We start from the raw sequence: 6,510 nt of genomic DNA on the forward strand, positions 1-6,510 counted from the left end.
GAATCCTGGAAAATTAAGCAAAGTGGTTTGGAAATCTGAGCTCTTTTATTAGCGTGGGGTGAATACCATTGGGTCCTGGACGTTTGTTTACTTTCATATGTTGAAATTCCTCCTGCTTAACCAGCTATGAATAGTCCTTAGAATTAGGTCTATTAAAAGGAAAGCCTTTATTAACTGGTTTCCTAAATAATTCTAATTTAGTATTTTTTCCCTAAAAAAATTTAACAAAGTTGGGATATTGTGTAAAATGTTAATAAAAAGAGAATTGGATGATTTGCAAATCATTTAAAATCTGAAAATGAGAGTTTATTTTCTGAAAAATATTTTTTTCATTAAGTTTAATGCCAGCTACACATTTCAAAAAAAGTTGGGACAGGGGCCACAAAAGATTGGAGAATTTGTGTAATGTTATAAAAAAAAAAACTGTTACAGGTATGGGACCAGATTTATTGAGACCTGGGGTTTTCCGGATCAGGGATCTTTCAGTAATTTGGATCTCAAAACCTTAAGTCTCCTAAAATTCATTTAAACTTTTATGAAACCCAAAAGCATTGTTTGCACCCCCCCCCCCATAAGGATTAATTATATCTTAGTTGGGATTAAGTACACGGTACTAATTTATTATTATAGAGCAAAAGGAAATCATGTTTTTAAAATCTGATTTATTGATTAAAATGTAGTCTATGGGAGATGGCCTGACCTCTCCTACTTTATTGGAATCTACTCTACTCAAAATTAGGAGTGGGATGTGCGAAAAGAAAAATCAATAAACTAATGTTCAAAAAGTACATTGTTGCTCCCACTCAGTAGTTGTACTTCTAAAATATTAACTTTTATTACTTGAGATCCCCTAACCATGTAATGAACACTGAATCCACTGGATCAATTATATATTACATCCACAGTTCATCATTAAACATACAATTACATAATTACAAAAAAGTTAATAAATACTGTATATTGCATAGCCCAATTAAGGTAATGGCAATTGTCCCAATTTATAAATACCAATTGATCTTCACTTTATGACCTGTTAAAAAGTACAAGAAGGTTGCAAGTGAACCAACTATTTTTTTATATGGCAATCGGGAAACATCCACGTCCAAAAATTTAGGAATTAATCTTCCTCAACATAAAATTGCAAAAAATTTGCGGATTCCATCTATGGTACATAATCTTTAAAACATTCAGAGAATCTGGAGAAATCAAGGGACAAGGTTGAAAAACAATATTGGATTTCAGTGATCTTTGGGCACTCAGACAGCACTACATTAAGAACAGACATGATTCTGTATTACTGCATGGGCTCAGGAATATTTCCAAAAACCATTTTCTATGAACACAGTTCATGGCTACAGCCACAAAGGCAAGTTAAAACTACCATGCAAAGAAGAAACCACATATAAACATGATCTAGAAACACCAACGTCTTCTCTGGGATCAAGTTAATAGAAGGTGGACTGAAGTGAAGTGGAAAACTCCTGTGGTCTGCCAAAGAAACTCAAAATTTTAAGTTATTTTTGGAAATCATGAAAGCCATTTCTATGATCTAAAGAGGAGACACTGCGTACTTATCAGCTCACAGTTTAAAAGCTAGCATCTGTGACGGTATGTGGGTGCATTTATGCATATGGCATGGGTAGCTTGCACATCTAGGAAATCACCATTAATGCTAAATATATGGAGGTTTTGGAGCAACATGTGCTGCCATCCAGACAACATTTATTTTAGGGATGATTGCTTATTTCAGCAAGACAATGCCAAATCTTTTTCTGCATGTATAACAGTCTGGCTCTGTAGTAAAAGTGTCCAGGTGCTAAACTGACCTGTCTGCAGTTCAAACCTATCACCCATTGAAAACTTTTGGCACGTGTTGCTGGCATTAAATTCAAAATAAGCATATATGTTTTCAGAAAACTAACATTTCAGAGTTTCAACATTTACAGTATATATGTTATTTATTATCTCTGTACTTTTTAGTCTTTGCACTATTTGTAAATGATCATGTTGTTTATCTCTCATTTCCCATTAGAATAAATGGTGAGGAATGCATGAACAATTATGTACCCATGCCTTTGAAAATTATCACATTTTTTGAAACTTTCATTTTATAATTATCAAAACACAGTACAAAGAAAACAATTCAAACAGGTAACTACCACTCTGTGATTATTAACTTGGAAGTAAGGAAGTTAATAGGTATAAAGAGCATTTAAATACTACAAGTCTCAAGTCACATCAAATGTTGTACAACAGCATTCAGGAAGGCAAAGATAGTAATGATGAACTGATTGGTTTATTGGGAAAGGCAAATCCCCAGTTTTTGTAAGTACATAAGCTGTAAAAAGATGCAAGTTGAGACTCACATTCTGTTAGAAATAATGTGGTTATAAAGGGCTTAAAAAACCCAAATAGAAGGTTATTTTCTTTGTTGTATTTAAAAGTGGATTAACTTGGTAGGGATATAGTTGGCTTAGTTTGACCAAGTCAGTAGTGACACAATATGGTAATTAAATATTTACTCAAAAGTTAATGTTAAAATGGCACCTGGACCTGATGGATATACTGTAGTTGTAGCCAGAACATTTACTTTTCATGTTTTTTTTATTGAACCAAATGGTTGAACTTCATGGGACCTGTTATCCAGAATGCTCGGAACATCTGGGTTTCCGGATAACGGATCTTTCCATTATTTGGATCTTCATACCTTACGTTTACTAGAAAATCATGCAAACATTAAATAAACCCAATAGGCTGGATTTACTTCTAATAAGGATTAATTATATTTTAGTTTGGATCAATCCAACGTACTGATTTATTATTACAGAGAAAAAGGAAATCATTTTTAAAAATTTGGATTATTTGGATAAAATTGAGTCTATGGGAGTTGGGCATTCTGTAATTCGGAGCTATCTTGATGACAGTTTTCCAGATAACGGATCCCATACCTGTACTATTTTATTATGCTACTTTATACAGGCACCCCTTTTGCCTCTCCAGCTGAGCTCGCAGCTTTATTGGTCTGTATGTATGTGGGGCTTGGAATTGTTTGTCCAACTAATATCTGGCAGGGCAGGTTTGCCACATCAATTCTGAGTGCTTTATGTCATTCTACTTAATGCCAGCCAAATCCTTTGCTTTTGGCAGGAATTAAGTACAATCTCCCTTACTCCTTAAACACTACCATTAGATGGGAGTGGTTATTCTGGTAGATTCCTCAATAAATTGCAGGCTGCACAATTTTGCTCGAGGATAATCTGTCAAAAGTGGAACTTGTAATATGATAATGACCATTACAGTAAATCCACTAGGGAATGCCTAAAAAAAAGAAATGGAGGGTGGTGGAAAAATTAAATGAAGACCAATTGCAAATTGTCTCAGAATATTATTCTTTAAATAGTACTAAAAGTTTGTTTAAAGGTGAGCAACCCCTTTAAGCACCTCTTCTTATACATAAGTACTGTGTATAAGAACAGGTGCTTAAGGAGGCATATGATAATTATGTATAGATAAATAAGGGGACTATACAATAAACTATGCTGATGCTTTATTCATCAGTTGATTTTTCCAGCACAAAGGAGGGCATCTAATTAAATTAGAAAAAAAAGACATTCCATCAGTTTTTTTTTAATGTGAGATTTTGGAATTCTCTGTCTGAAGCGGTTGTACTGGCAGATACTTTTGATCTCCAAAAGAAAGATTTTTTTTTTTTACAAGGCAGAATGTACAGGGTCACGCTTGCCAGAAAGTTGAACAAGCGACTGGTCCAATTTAGCCAGGAATTAATTTTAAGTGACATTATGTTATCACAAGATAGATATGAAAGAATATAAATGAAATTTTACTCAAAAATATTTGAACCACACTTTCCTCATGTTTACCAGTTAGTCCATACTACACCAGTAGATGTCGCTGTACCTCCACCACAAGTCTGACCTGAGAAAGCAAGTTGCTTACAATAAATTGCTTGCACCTGACAAGTGTGTTTTGGGAACTGGTTAACAGAATTCTCAGTTTATAAAAGGAATCATGTGTCAAGTTTCATGGGGTTTCATACATCCCAATTAAAAATAGAACAGAAGACTGTGTTTGAGGCTCATCTGCCAGGTCAGTCTTAGACTTCACCCCCCAGCCAACCCTTCCCCAACAATTGTCAACTTTGATTTTAATGTTACAGCTGCCCCATCAGTAATGTCCAGGTTTACCCACTCCAGTGTTCATCATCTGCCCCTCTGTGTTCTGCTTTTTTTCTCTTCTGTACAATTTGCATTGATTTTAAAGGTATCGTTCACCTTCAAGTTAGTATGTTATAAATAGATGTGTCTATTAAGCCATAGCCATCAATCATATGTTTTCAAACGTGACCAATAACGTTGCTATAGATTACTAGACCAGTACTAAACTTTACACCTATTATTACATCTATATACCTCTATATACCTCTTAACAGCAGTTTAACAGCAGCAGTTCTTAACAGCAGTTTTTGTAATTGTTACTTGAAGTTCCTAACCCTGATTGCTATACCATCCTGACTGTCCCATCTCAGTCTGTCAGTTTCTAATGCTAACGCACTCCTGCTGCACAAATATATCAGCCCCCTCATACAGGAACATGGGGCATCAGACAGGTAATGCAAAATCATTGTGCAAATACTTAATGGCAAAGTTATAAGTAGCTTTGAAAGGCAATATTATGATACAGTATATCAGTACAAAGGCCCACAATTATAGTCATCATAAACCCATCTGCCACCTTCTTCTTTCTCCTGTTTTAAAAGGTAAAACTTTATTTGTTTTCAAAAACATTAAACATGCACAAACAATAAACAATTCTTTAACAGTCACGTGTCTTTGTATTTGTTTTACATTATGTCTCATCTTTGCTCCCTCACTACAGGTTAATCGTATTTTAAAAAACTATTATCTCACTACTGAATTACATAAACATTTGCTGTGTCATTCCTGGGTTGAATGCCAGGGCCCGACTCCCACCAGGGACTCCATATCTTATCGAATTTATGGGCCGTATTTCTGGCTTCATGTGTGAGTCTAATCATGGGTATAGCCTTGTTAACTAGTTTTATCCAGGAGTCCCCTGTAGGAGGGGTGGGTCCCATCCAATGCATAATAATACATTTCTTAGCATAATATAATAAAGCTCTAAACCTTAGTTTTGCGTGGGCAGTAGGCATTAAATGGTCCACTATCCCCCAGTAGACACACCTGTGGAGAATTCACCTGTGGAAAGTCAAGGGTATTTGCTAGTGCGGCCATTACCTGAGACCAATAGTTGTTTATTACTGGACAGGGCCAGATTATGTGTAGGAAGTTTGCCGCTGGTGTTCCACATCTGGGGCAATTGTCGTCTCTCTTGCCCATAGCCTTAAGTTTTAACAGGGTTATATAGAGTTGATGGAATACTTTGTATTGAATTAGTTTGTCTCTCACTGATATTAAACTAGTATATATTGTCTCCGTAGTTTCATCCCAGTCTTCCTGTTTGAGCTCTGGTATCTGCAACTGTAATTTATTTTGTGCAGTGCGGAATGGAGGGGGGATACTTGCTAATAAATTGTGATAAAGTCTGGACATTAGCTTTGTGGGCTGTTCTACAGATACGGACTCCTCCAGTGGCAGTGAAGGAGTTAGGCGCATGGGGTCTTTTAAAGCTGTTTCAAGCCTTGACATCTGTGGGGTATAGTGATGGAGGATGGTAATTTGCCCATATCTGAGAGTTTGTAGTAGGGTAGGTTATTTAAGCTTTCTAAGGATCCTGCTATATTGCCTTGTAATGCCATGCAGGGATTGTATGGATCAGGGTGGAACCACCAATGCATGTAATAAATTTGGGATGCTAAGTAATATAATTAGGTTGGGTAGGGCTAGGCCTCCATCTTCTTTTTCAGCCTTCAGTTTTTCCAAAGCAATTCTCTGCACTTTTTGCTGCCATATAAAGGGGAGAATCAGACGATTGATTTCTTTAAATACAGTCTTGGGGATTTAAATGAGGCATTGTGGAGGTGGTATAATATAAGAGTTTAGGAAGTTATATCATCTTAATGAGATTTATTCTCCCCCATAATGTGAGGGGAAGGTTCACCCAGTTTTGGAGGTCAGCCTCAAGCTTTGAAATTATCGGGTTGGTCTGTACAAATCTGGTGGGGTCCGCTTGTACATTGAGTCCAAGGTAATACTCCAAACTGTCCCACTGCCCTAAGCAGGGTTGCTAGAGAGTCCTGGGTGTCAGCTAGGTATATTAGTAAGTCATCCGCATAGAGGGATATTTTCTTGGTAAGTGGTTTGAGGGTTAGACTAGTGATCTGTTGCGATTCACGAATGGCTATGGCCAGGGGTTCAATGGCCAACGCAATCCATACCCTGACCCTTGCCGTTGCTGTTGGTATAGTAACTGTATCCATTTAATAAAATGGTCTACCAGGTTGAATCTGTGCAGCGTCTCCCAGAGATATGGCCATTCTAAAGAATCAAATGCTTTGGAGGAGTCTAGGGA

Source organism: Xenopus laevis, chromosome 9_10L (genome assembly GCF_017654675.1).
Source record: "Xenopus laevis strain J_2021 chromosome 9_10L, Xenopus_laevis_v10.1, whole genome shotgun sequence".
NCBI lineage: Eukaryota > Metazoa > Chordata > Amphibia > Anura > Pipidae > Xenopus > Xenopus laevis.